Source organism: Columba livia, chromosome Z, assembly GCF_036013475.1.
Source record: "Columba livia isolate bColLiv1 breed racing homer chromosome Z, bColLiv1.pat.W.v2, whole genome shotgun sequence".
NCBI classification, from domain to species: Eukaryota; Metazoa; Chordata; class Aves; order Columbiformes; family Columbidae; genus Columba; species Columba livia.
This window is the reverse complement of record NC_088642.1, coordinates 78,485,585-78,498,759: the sequence shown is the minus strand read 5'-3', so window position 1 is coordinate 78,498,759 and position 13,175 is coordinate 78,485,585.

Sequence of the window (13,175 nt, the reverse complement as noted above, 5' to 3'; positions counted from 1 at the left end):
GAAGACTTACAGTCCATTAACACACAAAAAGCTATCATGTACTCCAACATAGCTGAAAAGATGTCATGAAATTCAAGGATATTCCTGCTCCATGCAAGAATATCCTTGGAGAATGTGTGTGGGACATTTTCCTTGTAAGAAATCAGAAATGGCCACCAATTCAAAGGTCACATGAGGTCACTTTCTCTTATTAAGTGGAAGCATTGACAGATGGAGTATTTGAGGCTGATTCGTCCTGGCACTGCCAGAAACTAAATCAGATTGTGAGAAAGACACCTCATATTGCAAAGGACAGCAACTAATCACAAAGCTAACAACAAAAAAAAACGGTGCCCACACTCAGCTACTCACAGGAAACAGAACTGCCAGTGAAGTGACAGAGAATTAAATGCCCAAGAAAGTAATTTAAGTAGTCTTGGCTTATAAAGCACTGATATTTAAATTCAAAATGCCCCATCACTATCGGTTATTGAGGCCATCAGTTTAGAGTCATGAGGGCAGAAGGACAGAAGCTTTAGTGCCAACAGCTTAGAAGTTCCTTCAGTCAAAAGCAATTAAGTCCAGAGTAGTTATGGGAGACAGAAAGGGAAACAGATGGGAAGAAGAAATCATGGACAACAGCTTCAACTGCTTCTCCCCATTGTGGTGAAGGAAGAAAGTTAGTTCCCAGCCAGCAAAAGCTGTGGCCTTACAGCACATGCGGGTTGGGTTTGTGTACTGTAATCACCTCTATAATTGGGATGCTACCAAAAGCGCTTTCACGCTGACGTAAGTAATCATAAATAAAAGTGCTCTCACTTAAACATGGGAGGGGGCAAAAAAAAAAAAAAAGAGAAAGAGAGAGAAGAGACAGAGAGGGAAGAGAGGAAAAGAAAGGGGAAGGGGAAAGGGGAGGAAAGGAAAGGGGAGGAGAGGGAGGGGGGGAAGGGAGAGGGAGCGAAAGAGGGGAAGGGAAGGGAAGGGAAGGGAAGGGAAGGGAAGGGAAGGGAAGGGAAGGGAAGGGAAGGGAAGGGAAGGGAAGGGAAGGGAAGGGAAGGGAAGGGAAGGGAAGGGAAGGGAAGGGAAGGGAAGGGAAGGGAAGGGAAGGGAAGGGAAGGGAAGGGAAGGGAAGGGAAGGGAAGGCCACATTCTCTTTTCTTCTCTGAGGAGCCAGTTCCACTCTCTGACCAACATCACGGTAAAGAAACTTTCCTAATGCAAAGTCTGAACATCCCCTGATGCAGCTTTGAGCCGTTCCCACACATCCTGCGGCTGGATTGCAGGGAGAAGAGCTCACCACCTCCCTCTCCATGTCCCCTCCTCAGGAAGGTGCAGAAAGCAATGAGGTCGCCCCTGAGACTCCTTCTCTCCAAATTACACCAAACCAGAGCCCTCAACCGCTCCGCACAGGACAAGCCTTCTAGCCCTTCCACCAGCTTTGTTGCCCTCCTCTGGACACATTCCAGAACCTTCACGTCCTGCTTCAGTAGTGGGTGCAGAACAGCATCAAGAATAACAGACAATACTCCTTCAGCCTTGCTGGAGTTTTGGGAGCTGCCAGTTTTGTCTGGGAAACCTTAAGCCTTCCAGCTGTGAACGGGAACTAATGATACTGCTGAGCCGTCTCTGTAAAATTCCTCAGACCTACGGCGCTTGCTCAGGGGAGAGCTGCCCTCGCAGAGCGCAGCTCCAGCATCAGGACAGTCCAAGCAGGGCAACAAGTGTGTGCAGGAGCAGAGGAAGAAGCCCCAAGCCGCTCTGCTAAGGGGAATGAGAGCAAAGGGTGAGCACAGGCCCCAGAAAAGGGGGAGGAAGCAGCGTGGCTGGGGACAGCAACCCCACCTGCACTGGTAGTAACACCGAGACTTGCTCTGCGGTTGTCAGGTCTTTATTTTCTTTTACTGACTGATAAAGACTCCCAGAGGGCTGGGAGCCCTAGAGGGCCAGCTCATGCCCCAGCTGCTGGCCCAGCCCTGGTTTTGGCAGCTCCTGAACCGATCTTCTAGTGCTGCCGGCTGGGGGGCCTCTTCGGGGCTGGAGAAGAGTCCTCGGGGCTGCCAGCCTTCCTCTTCAGGGCTCGCCGTGGCCCGGCAGAGCTGCCTTCTCTACCCCGGCTGGGAGAAGATGGACGTGGTCCAGCCTCGTCAGGCTCCTCCTGGGGCTCTGCCTGCAGCCCAGGGGTAGGAATCGGGGCAGAGGGAGGGCTGCCGGGCCCCTGCTGAAGGGCAGCTGCGGAGGTGCTGGGGAGGAGGTCCACATTGGCGCCTTCCGAGCTGTTGGAGGAAGCTGGGCCAGGCGTGGGAGATCCTCCTGGGGAGACACCGGGGCCAGGGGCAGCCACGGGGCTGCCTTCCCGCTCCGCGGCAGCATGGCCGTCCTCCAGGCCCAGCCGACGCTCAGCCTCCCTGCTGCAGAGTCGCGCAGCGACGTCCATCAGCCGGTGCACAAACGTCGCCGCTCGGTTTTGGAGGGTGGCCTCCAGCAGCGGCACCAGCTGCTCTTCATCCAGCCCAAAGAGGAGCAGCATGGGGGTGATGAGCGCCTCCACTGTGCCTGCCCGGGAAGACCGTGTCCCAAAGAGCCGGCGCAGCTCCTGACGCACCCAGCTCAGGACGGGCTGCAGGAGAGCTGGGTGGTCCTGGAAAAAAGAGGCCCGCACCCTGGGCCGGAGCCCACGCAGAGCAGCCCCGGTCACCATCCCCACAGACCATGCTTGTCTTGCTGCAGCTCTGCGGGCAGCTGCATTTGCAGGAGCTCGTCCTGCCTGCCGGCCAACAGCTGCTCGTGCCCCAGGTGCTGGGATGACGTGCTCCTGGAAGTCGTCATCCCCCCGCACGGAGCGCAAGATTGATGTCACCCTCCTCTTGCACAGGGGGCACTCAGGCTTGCTCTCAGTCCACCGCACGATGCATGGGTAGCAGAATTGGTGGAGGCACGGCATCACGTAGCTGGCCTCCTCCCAGCTCTCCAGGCAGATGGCGCAGCGCGTGTCCAGCCCCGAGGCCATGGTCTCCGTGTCCTCCGGTGGGTTGGCGGGAGCTGTGGGTGTCGAGCTGCTCCCTCTCACCGGCGCTGCAGCAGCCGCTGTCACACTAGAAAACCAAGAGAGGCCACAGTTGTTGGCTGGCGCAGGGAGGGCTGGAAGAAAAGCCCAGGTGCCTCCAGAAGGAAAGCCTCCCGGCTCCCCAGGGTGAGCTGTCCCTGCCCAGCTCACCTCTGCTGCCGCGAGCGAGCCGCCTCCTGCCTGCCCCGCTTGCCTGATCCTGGCAGGGCCCAGCAAAATCCTCCGATGGCTCTGGGGTTGCCCACTGAGAGTTGCAAGGAACAACTCCCCGAACACAACACCAGCACCGACAACAGCCTCTCTCAACACTCCAAACCGCGCCAACTCACTCGGCTGGAGTGCAGTCACAAGACAGCTGGGTGACGCTCGGCGCCCGGCTATGAGCTGAGAGGGACGCCTGGTCACAATGGACTGCTCGGCAACGTCATAGTCCATCACGACGCGACATCAGAGCCCGGCTCAGGAGAAATCTTAGAGGAAGACCAGCATCTTCTGACCTGCCTCTGGCTTCTATTTATCTGTGTATCTATCCATGCCTTTAAACCTCTTTTCATTTGTAAGACCAAATGATCCATTTCCTATTTCATATGCGACATTAAAAGAAAATAAAAAAATTAAAAAATATATAGAACCCCCAGCACCCCACTAGGAAGCTTTCTTTTCCTCTAAAATATGAAGAACTCAAAAGACCAGTAACCACTTAACTCCTCCTGATTTTCAGGAAGAATGATATCTAGTATAGCCCTTGTTTTTCTGTCTTGTCCTTTCTTTGTCTTCTTTGTACAGGTTAGTAAGTCAGTAAAATTAGGAAATGCCTAAGATCACAGAATCACAGAATGTCAGGGGTTGGAAGGGACCTCAAAAGCTCACCCAGTGCAATCCCCCCATGGAGCAGGAACACCCAGATGAGGTTACACAGGAAGGTGTCCAGGCGGGTTTGAATGTCTGCAGAGAAGGAGACTCCACAACCTCCCTGGGCAGCCTGGGCCAGGCTCTGCCACCCTCACTGAGAAGTTTCTTCTCAAATTTAAGTGGAACCTCTTGTGTTCCAGTTTGCTCCCATTACTCCTCGTCTTACCATTGGCTGTCGCCGAGAAGAGCCTGGCTCCATCCTCCTGACACTCACCCTTTATATATTTGTAAACATCACAGTATCACAGTATGTTTGGGATTGGAAGGGACCTCAAAAGATCATCTAGGCCAATTCCCCTGCTGGAGCAGGAACGCCTAGGTGAGGTCGCACAGGAACATGTCCAGGCGGGTTTTGAATGTCTCCAGAGAAGGAGACTCCACAACCTCCCTGGGCAGCCTGTTCCAGTGTCTGTCACCCTCACTGAGAAGAAGTTTTTTCTCAAATTTAAGCGGAACCTCTTGTGTTCCAGCTTGATCCCATTACCCCTTGTCCTATCATTGTTTGCCACCGAGAAGAGCCTGGCTCCATCCTCATGGCACTCACCCTTTATATATTTATAAACATTAATGAGGTCCCCCCTTAGTCTCCTCTTCTCCAAACTAAAGACCCCCAGCTCCCTCAGCCCTTCCCCATAAGGGAGGTGCTCCACTCCCTTAATCATCTTGGTTGCCCTACGCTGGACCGTCTCCAGCAGTCCCCTGTCCTTCTTGAACTGAGGGGCCCAGAACTGGACACAATATTCCAGATGTGATCTCACTAGGGCGGAGTAGAGGGGAAGGAGGACCTCTCTCAATCTGCTAGCCACCCCCCTTCTAATACACCCCAGGTACCATTGGCCTTCCTGGCCACAAGGGCACAGTGCTGGCTCATGGTCATCCTGTTGTCCACCAGGACCCCCAGGTCCCTTTCCCCTACACTGCTCTCTAATATGTAATTTCCCAACCTATACTGGAACCTGGGGTTGTTCCTGCCCAGATGCAGGACTCTACACTTTCCCTTGTTAAATTTCATCAGGTTATTCCCCGCCCAACTCTCCAGCCTGTCCAGGTCTCTGGATGGCAGCACAGCCTTCTGGTGTGTCAGCCACACCTCCCAGCTTAGTGTCATCAGCAAACTTGCTGATAGTACACTCTATTCCCTCGTCTAAATCGTTAATGAATATACTGAATAATATTGGCCCCAGTACTGACCCCTGAGGCACTCCACTAGATACTGGCCTCCAACTAGACTCCGCACCATTGACTACCACTCTCTGGCTTCTCTCCTTAAGCCAGTTTGCAACCCACCTCACTAGTCTATTGTCTAGACCACACCTCCTCAACTTAGCTGTGAGGATGCTGTGGGAGACTGTGTCAAAGGCTTTACTGAAGTCAAGGTAGACCACATCCACCGCTCTGCCATCATCCATCCACCTTGTTACCTTCTCATAAAAGGCTATGAGGTTGGTCAAGCATGACTTACCCTTGGTAAAGCCATGCTGACTGCCCCTAATAACCCTCTTATCCTTGGTATGCCTTGAGATGGCACCAAGGATTAGCTGTTCCATTACTTTCCCAGGGACAGAGGTGAGGCTGACTGGTCTATAATTACCCGGATCCTCCTTCTTGCCCTTTTTGAAGACCAGAGTGACATTTGCTTTCCTCCAATCCTCGGGCACCTCCCCCGTTTCCCAAGACTTGGCAAAGATGATGGAGAGCGGTCCAGCAATGACTTCAGCCAGCTCCCTCAGCACCCGTGGATGCATCCCATCTGGACCCATGGATTTATGGATGTCCAGACTATTTAATTGCTCCCTAACCCAGTCCTCATCAACTAAAGCAAACTCCTCCATTGACCTGGCTTCATCAGGGGTCTCAGGGGTACGGGGCTCCCCAGGACAGCCTCCGGCAGAGTAGACAGAGACAAAGAACGCATTCAGTAATTCTGCCTTCTCTGTATCTTCTGCCACCAGGGCACCCACCCCATTCATTAGTGGGCCTACATTGCCTCTGGTATTAGTTTTATCAGCTATGTATTTGTAAAAGTTCTTTTTGCTGTCCTTGACCCCTCTCGCCAGCTGTAATTCTAAGGAGGCCTTGGCTATCCTAGCTGCCTTCCTACATCCTCTAACAGCAGCCTTATATTCTTCCCAAGTGGCCAGCCCCTGCTTCCACGACCTGTAAACACTCCTTTTCTGCCTGAGCATACCCAACAGATCCCTATTCAACCATGCAGGCCTCCTGGCTCCCTTCCTTGACTTCCTTCGTGTGGGGATGCTCTGATCCTGAGCGTGGAAGAAGCAATCTCTGAATGCAATCCAGCTATCTTGGGCCCCTTTTCCTTCAAGCAGTCTTGCCCATGGGATTTCCCCCAGCAATTGCTTGAAAAGGCCAAAGTTAGTCCTGCTAAAGTCCAGGGTTGCAATTCTACTTGCTATTCTGTTCCTGCCACCCAAGATGCTGAACTCCACCATCTCGTGGTCACTGCAACCCAGGCAGCCCTCAACCTTTACTGCTTCGACCAGACCCTCCTTGTTAGTGAGGATGAGATCCAGCAGTGCACCTCTCCTAGTCGGCTCCTCCACCGTCTGCATGAGGAAGTTATCATCAATGCACTGGAGGAACCTCCTGGACTGTGGCTGGCTGGCTGAATGGTCCTTCCAGCAAACATCAGGGAAGTTAAAATCCCCCACAACAACCAGGGCCTGTGACTGTGAGGCCACTCTCAGCTGCCCATAGAAGGCCTCATCAACTTCCTCAGCCTGATCTGGTGGCCTGTAACAGACGCCCACAACAGTGTCACCCCTGCCAGCCTGCCCCTTGATCCTGACCCATACACTCTCAACTCGCTCGTCATCCACTCCTGGGCAGAATTTAGTACATTGTAGTTGCTCTCTCACATAGAGAGCAACTCCACCACCACGCCTGGCTGGCCTGTCTTTCCTGAAAAGGGCATGGCCATCCATGACCACATTCCAGTCATGTGAACTGTCCCACCATGTTTCCGTAATTGCCACCAGATCATAATCTCCCGACCGAACATAGGATTCTAACTCCTCCTGCTTATTCCCCATGCTGCGCGCATTGGTGTACAGGCATTTCAGGGAGCGAGCAGAGCACACCAATTTCTCCCTAGGGGCACAGGATGCCACCCGGTCCTCATCAGTTTTAGAACGCTGCCCCACTGGGACAAACCCAGCTACAACCCCATCCCCCTTCGAGCCTAGTTTAAAGCTCTCCAAATGAGCCCAGCTAATTCCTGCCCCAGCATCCTTTTGCCCCTGCGAGATAAACCTTTCCCGCTTGACACTGTCCGGACTGGTGACTTATAAACCCAACCATTATCAAAAAATCCAAAGCCCTGCCTGTAGCACCAGTCTTGGAGCCAATCATTTAGACACTGAACTTTCCTATTGCATCCCACATCGTTACTTGAAGATGGAAGGAGTGAAGAGAAGATCACTTGAGCCCCTGAGTCTTTCACCATCCTTCCCAAGACCTTGAAATCGTTCTTCATTCCCCTCAGACCACGGGAAGCAGCTTCCTCCCCATCTGTCTGGAAGACCAGCAGCGGGTAGTAGTCTGTCGGGTGCACCAGTTTGGGGAGCTCTCTAGCAATATCCTTGATCCGTGCTCCAGGTAGACTACAAACTTCCCTAAGATGAGGGTCAGCCCTGCATATTGGGCCCTCTGTTCCTTTCAGAAGGGAATTTCCTATTACAATCACCCTTCTCTCTTTCTTATCAGAGGCAGTCTTAAGTTGTGAAGTCAACCGCCTCTTCCTATGTGATCTTGTAGGCAGTCTTGGCACCACCTCCTCACCTACCTCTTCTTCAAGATCCAGGGCCTCAAACCTATTACGGAGGGGCACCTGGGGAGACAAAGCAGGCAGGGAGGGGGGCTGCCCGTGACACCGAACCAGAATACACTTCCAACCCTCGTTGTCTTTTAGGTTCCCTACCTCTGCCCGACAGCAACAAGGGCAGGGCCGTCTCCGGACTTCCGCCTCTGTCCGAGAGGGCAGGAGGTCCATCTCCTTTTGGGGGGTACCTCCCTGGGACCTTTCTGACTGGCCCGTCAGGGTGTTACTCCACCAGTCGATCTCCCTTTCGCACTCCCTGATGGTCCTCAACATCTCAACCTCCTCCTTAAGTTTCACAACCATGTCGAGCAGGTCTTGCACCTGCTCACACCTCACACAGGTGGAGTGCTGGCCTCCCTCCCCCGGCAGCAGCAGGCTCTGGCACTCCCTGCAGCCGGAGACCTGAACAGCCACCGTTCGGGACAGAACCTCCTCAGTCTGCGTAGCCACAGTCTGTTTCAGACAAGCTCTCCTCCTGGAGGCGACCATGGTCGTCAGCACTCTGGGATGCTGGCAATAAGTTAGAGGGGCTGACAAGCGACAACTGCTCTCTGCACCCTGCTACACAAGGTACCACACCTGCTGCAGCAGCACAGCGTGGGTGGGACTCACCCGCTACACAAGCTGGTTGCTCCTCCCTACACCTGGTTGAAGCATCCCAAAGGATGTTTCAAGGCAAGGGGAGGGGGTGTGGTCACCGTCACCGTGGGAACGCCCCCCGCCACGTCAGCCGCTCTATCGCAATGGCTGCCGGGGCTGCAGGGATTGGGACTCGACGGGAATCACGCTGTCCCTGTACGTTTCCCTCTGAGCTTCCTAATCTCGGCTGAACCTCGTGGTCGGCTGAACCCCGCCGGCTCGGCTCTCGGTGGGCTGGCTCCGATCAGCTGACTGGATGCTAGTATCGAGTTTCAGCCGCTTTTAAACCTCCCGCCGTCACCGTGGGAACGGTCACGTCAGCCGCTCTCTCGCACTGGCTGCCGGGGCTGCAGGGATAGGGACTCGACGGGAACATTAATGAGGTCAGCCCTCAATCTCCTCTTCTCCAAGCTCCAGAGCCCCCGCTCCCTCAGCCTTTCCTCACACGGGAGATGCTCCACTCCCTTCAGCATCTTGGTGGCTGTGCTGGACTCCCTGCAGCAGTTCCCTGTCCTGCTGGAACTGAGGGGCCACAGCTGGACACAATATTCCAGATGTGGTCCCGCCAGGGCAGAGTAGAGCGGCAGGAGAACCTCTCTGACCTACTGACCACCCCCCTTCTAATCCACCCCAGGTACCATTGGCCTTCCTGGCCACAAGGGCACAGTGCTGGCTCATGGTCATCCTGCAGTCCCTCGGGACCCCCAGGTCCCTTTCCCCTACACTGCTCTACAACAGGTCGTTCCCCAGTCTATACTGGAACCTGGGGTTGTTCCTGCCCAGATGCAGGACTCTGCACTTGCCCTTGTTCTATTTCATTACATTTTTCCCCACCCAACTCTCCAGCCTGTCCAGGTCTCTGGATGGCAGCACAGCCTTCTGGCGGGTCAGCCATTCCTCCCAGCTGGGTGTCATCAGCAAAGCTGCTGATAGAACACTCTATTCCCTCATCCAAATCATTGGTGTAGTATTGAGTAGTACTGGCCCCAGTACCGACCCTTGAGGCACTGCACTAGACACAGGCCTCCAACTGGACTCCGCCCCATTGACCACGACTCTCTGGCTTCTTTCCTTCAGCCAGTTCGCACTCCACCTCCCTACCCCAGCATCCAAACCACACTTCCTCACTTGAGCAGCAAGGATGCGGTGGGAGACTGTGTCAAATGCTTTACTGAAGTCAAGCTAGACCACATCCACGGCTCTGCCATCATCTAACCACCTCCTTATCTGAATTTTATCTGAATCTGGGATAAGCAAGAACAGACTAGGATGGAAACAGACCTTCTACAGGCTACTATTCAGGCACAACACAGAAAATGCCATGGAAATTTCACCATCAGAAAAATCTTTTCGAGGGAAGGGAAGGGAAGGAAAGGGAAGGGAAAGGGAAGGGAAGGGAAGGGAAACGGAAGGGAAGGAAAGGGAAGGGAAAGGGAAGGGAAAGGAAAGGGAAAAGGGAAAGGGAAAAGGGAAAGGGAAGGGAAAGGGAAAGGAAATATGAAATCCCTGCCAAAGGAGAAAATAAAGATCGAACAGACATTGTGCAGAGGTTTTGCTGCTTTGCCTGATAATGGTATCTGAAACGTGAGTTTAGAAAATACAAGTATTGGGAGACAACATAATTAATTGTTGTCGATGTGAATGTATTTCCTCTGTTCTAGACACTGCTATTTGTATATTTTAGCAATAGGGCGGGTGTTTTTAGTTTAGTTTTTATTTACCTTTGTTGCTTACGTATGATTAAAAAAAAGATAACGCAATACCCACCAAATCGGTAGACACTAATCCTGAAGTAGGATCTGATAAATGACAAAGGCTATCATATGTTACCTAGAAAAGGTACATCTCTGACTCATGTCAGCTAACTTTGACAAGTAAATGATAATCAGCAGGCCACATACTTCTCAAAGTTTTATTTATTTACTTTAGCTTTATTGTTTCTTGAACAGTGAAATAAATTAGAAGAATGTGCCATGCCTCAGCACACATGAAGAAAGTATAATCTGAGTGCAGCCAGTTCACTGGAAGAACACTTGAACCCTCTTCTTCCCAAGTTTCTCTATACATACGCACATTTATATTTTAGGCAATAATTTTGTCACGCGTCAACCAGCCAAGGCCCCTCCAACAAAGCATGCCGGTGGTTTATCCTTTGGACTTAACCATGCTCTCCTTTGCAGTTCTCCTACACCCTTCGCTATTCTTGCCAGGTTTTTCATCCACTGCCCCAGAACCTGCAAAACCTTCACCAGAGATTCATCTCTCCCAGACAGCCATGTGCGTTTCTTACAGAAAATAACCATGATTTTCAGAAATGCACAGCTCACCTAAGTTTTTCTCCCCAGGTAAAACACCCTGAAGTTTCAAGCTTCAACAGGACAGTGCTCCTGTAAATCTCCCTCAGTTGACACATTGCAAAAACTTCTTTCTCCTCCTTTCCCCCCAGCTCACTTGCAGAAATCTCTAACTGCCTCTGCCTTTTTATGCCTGAAGCAAAAAGGCTTTGTGTGTGCTCTCCCTTTAGTCAAGCTTGACCAAATGCTCCATAAATGGGCCTGGTGCTGCTTCAGTGAAATGCACAGGCAGGAAAGAAAAACGACCTGATGTTTCAAGATTGTTGTTTTACAAGGACAGACTGATAGCTGAGAGCTTTATTTGCTGCAGAACCTTTGTTGCTGTTCATCTTCTCAGTGAAGAGGAGGAAAAAATTGCACACTCTTACTTTGAGGTTAAATCCGAAAATTGATCCTAATAGGGTAACAAATGCCAGATTTCTCTTGAAATAGCCAGTCCACCAAAGAGGAAAACACAAAGAAGCATTTTCACTGAAAACACACATTTTTGCACTCTCATTAGTGTTTTTGGCTTTTATAAAGGATGCACGACCCAGCCAAAAAGACTCAAATGGTGGGGGAAAGACTATATTTTTTCCTCTTCAATTTTGAGCAACTTTAACAGCGGCCATAATGAAAAATATATTATTATAATAAGCACTGGAATTTCCTAAGTCAGTTCATCATAACAGTATCAATAAAATATACATCATAGTTATTAGTGAAAACCTTTATGCCTCAAAGGGGACTTTTGAATGTGTTAGTGTCTGTCTATAACCTGAGAGGCTTTTTTCTTTTCATTTTTCCCACACAGGCATCAAATTCAACTCTTATACTGCAGGCCATGCAATGTTCAGTGTTTTTACTGAAGCCCTCTATCATGCAACCATGCAGACTTTATTACAAAGTTAAAATGTTCAGTTTAGTAGTTTCCAAGAAAAACCTGAAAAAAAGGTTTGAACCAATAACATTCCAGTTTCCAAAGTTAAAAATTAATTTTCTTAAGAAATTTACAATGTCTGAGGACCTAAGGAGTTTTCTTGAGTGTCTGCAATTAACAATAATTTTCTTTGCTAAAAATATTAAGCCTGAACTGAATTAAAAATAATAAGAAGACCTGTCTTACCTCACAGTTTTGTACTGGTGGTAGGTAGAGAAACATTGTCACCATTATTGTCACTTGTTTTCAAATAGGAGAAAAGAGCCTGTCATAAAAGATGAAGGGACTGAATTACAATGGCTGCAGATCAAGGAGAAGCTGAGGTAGCTGCATGCACTGTAAGTCTAAAAATCTCAGAATGAATGTAAAAAAATATACCGTCCTATTTTTCTGTTGCTCAGCCATGACATGTGGGCAATGTGTAACTGTTGGTGCCATGGGGTGTGTGGTGGTAGAAACCAATATTTTGGTGTTGTGGAGGTCAGGTCATGCGAGGTCAGAGAGCTTCAGGAGTCAGGACACATCTGATTAGGGTAAGAGCATCAACGGGGCGAGAAAAGGGTTTTAGAAAACACTACAAGGTTGCAAAACAAGGCTGAGAAAATAGTCGCAACACCAGGGACCAATGAACACATCAGCAAAACATGATGCAATACTGAGACCTAAGAGAAGGATATTGTCACAGTAGGTAGAAAATTAAAGTTTACACTGGCATTTTGGCCACCGAGGTGTCTTGGGAGACCCAAGGGCTGGAGATTCAGAAAGGATTTGCAGATGTAGAGGAGATGCAGTATCTCTCTCCCTTTCCCAAAGCCCTTCATAAAGTGGGGTCAAGGAGCTGGGGAGGTTCCTTGCACTATAGATTAAAGGAATGATTAGCAATTTAAGGGGAGAACTGGGGAAATACTGACCTGCAGTAACCAGATGAGGAAGGGATTTTGAGATGCACCTGGTGCAGGTGTTGGCTGAAAGCTGAGGATGGGTACCAGGAGCCTCTAAGTAAGACAAGTGCCAAAGTGAATGGACAGAGACTCTTATAAACAAAAGGGAGATCACTATGGTCAGCTTATAATACACCAAACTATAGTCTAGAGCAAATAGCAGACAGAGGTTTGTAAAGCCAGAGGATGCATCGTTCCCCAAGCAAACACATATGCCAGCATCCCACAGTCAGCCTGGAGAGACTTTGGGAAGAAAAAGGTTTATCAACAGTAACAGAAAATTTTACATCCTTCTGTAATATTTGAGACAGTACCTGGCTTGGCTAAGCTTCCAGTTCTTATTTCAGAGGTACATTTGTGGCTTCCACAAAATGCAGACCGTGAAAACTGAAATGGAACTGTGCTCATGGTGAACAGAGCTTCCTCATTAATAATTTTCTGTCTGAATGTTTGATATTGCAAATAGTCACATCTTACAGTTCTCTCTGTTAATCCAGCCATTTTGAACCTGGTCCTGAACACACAA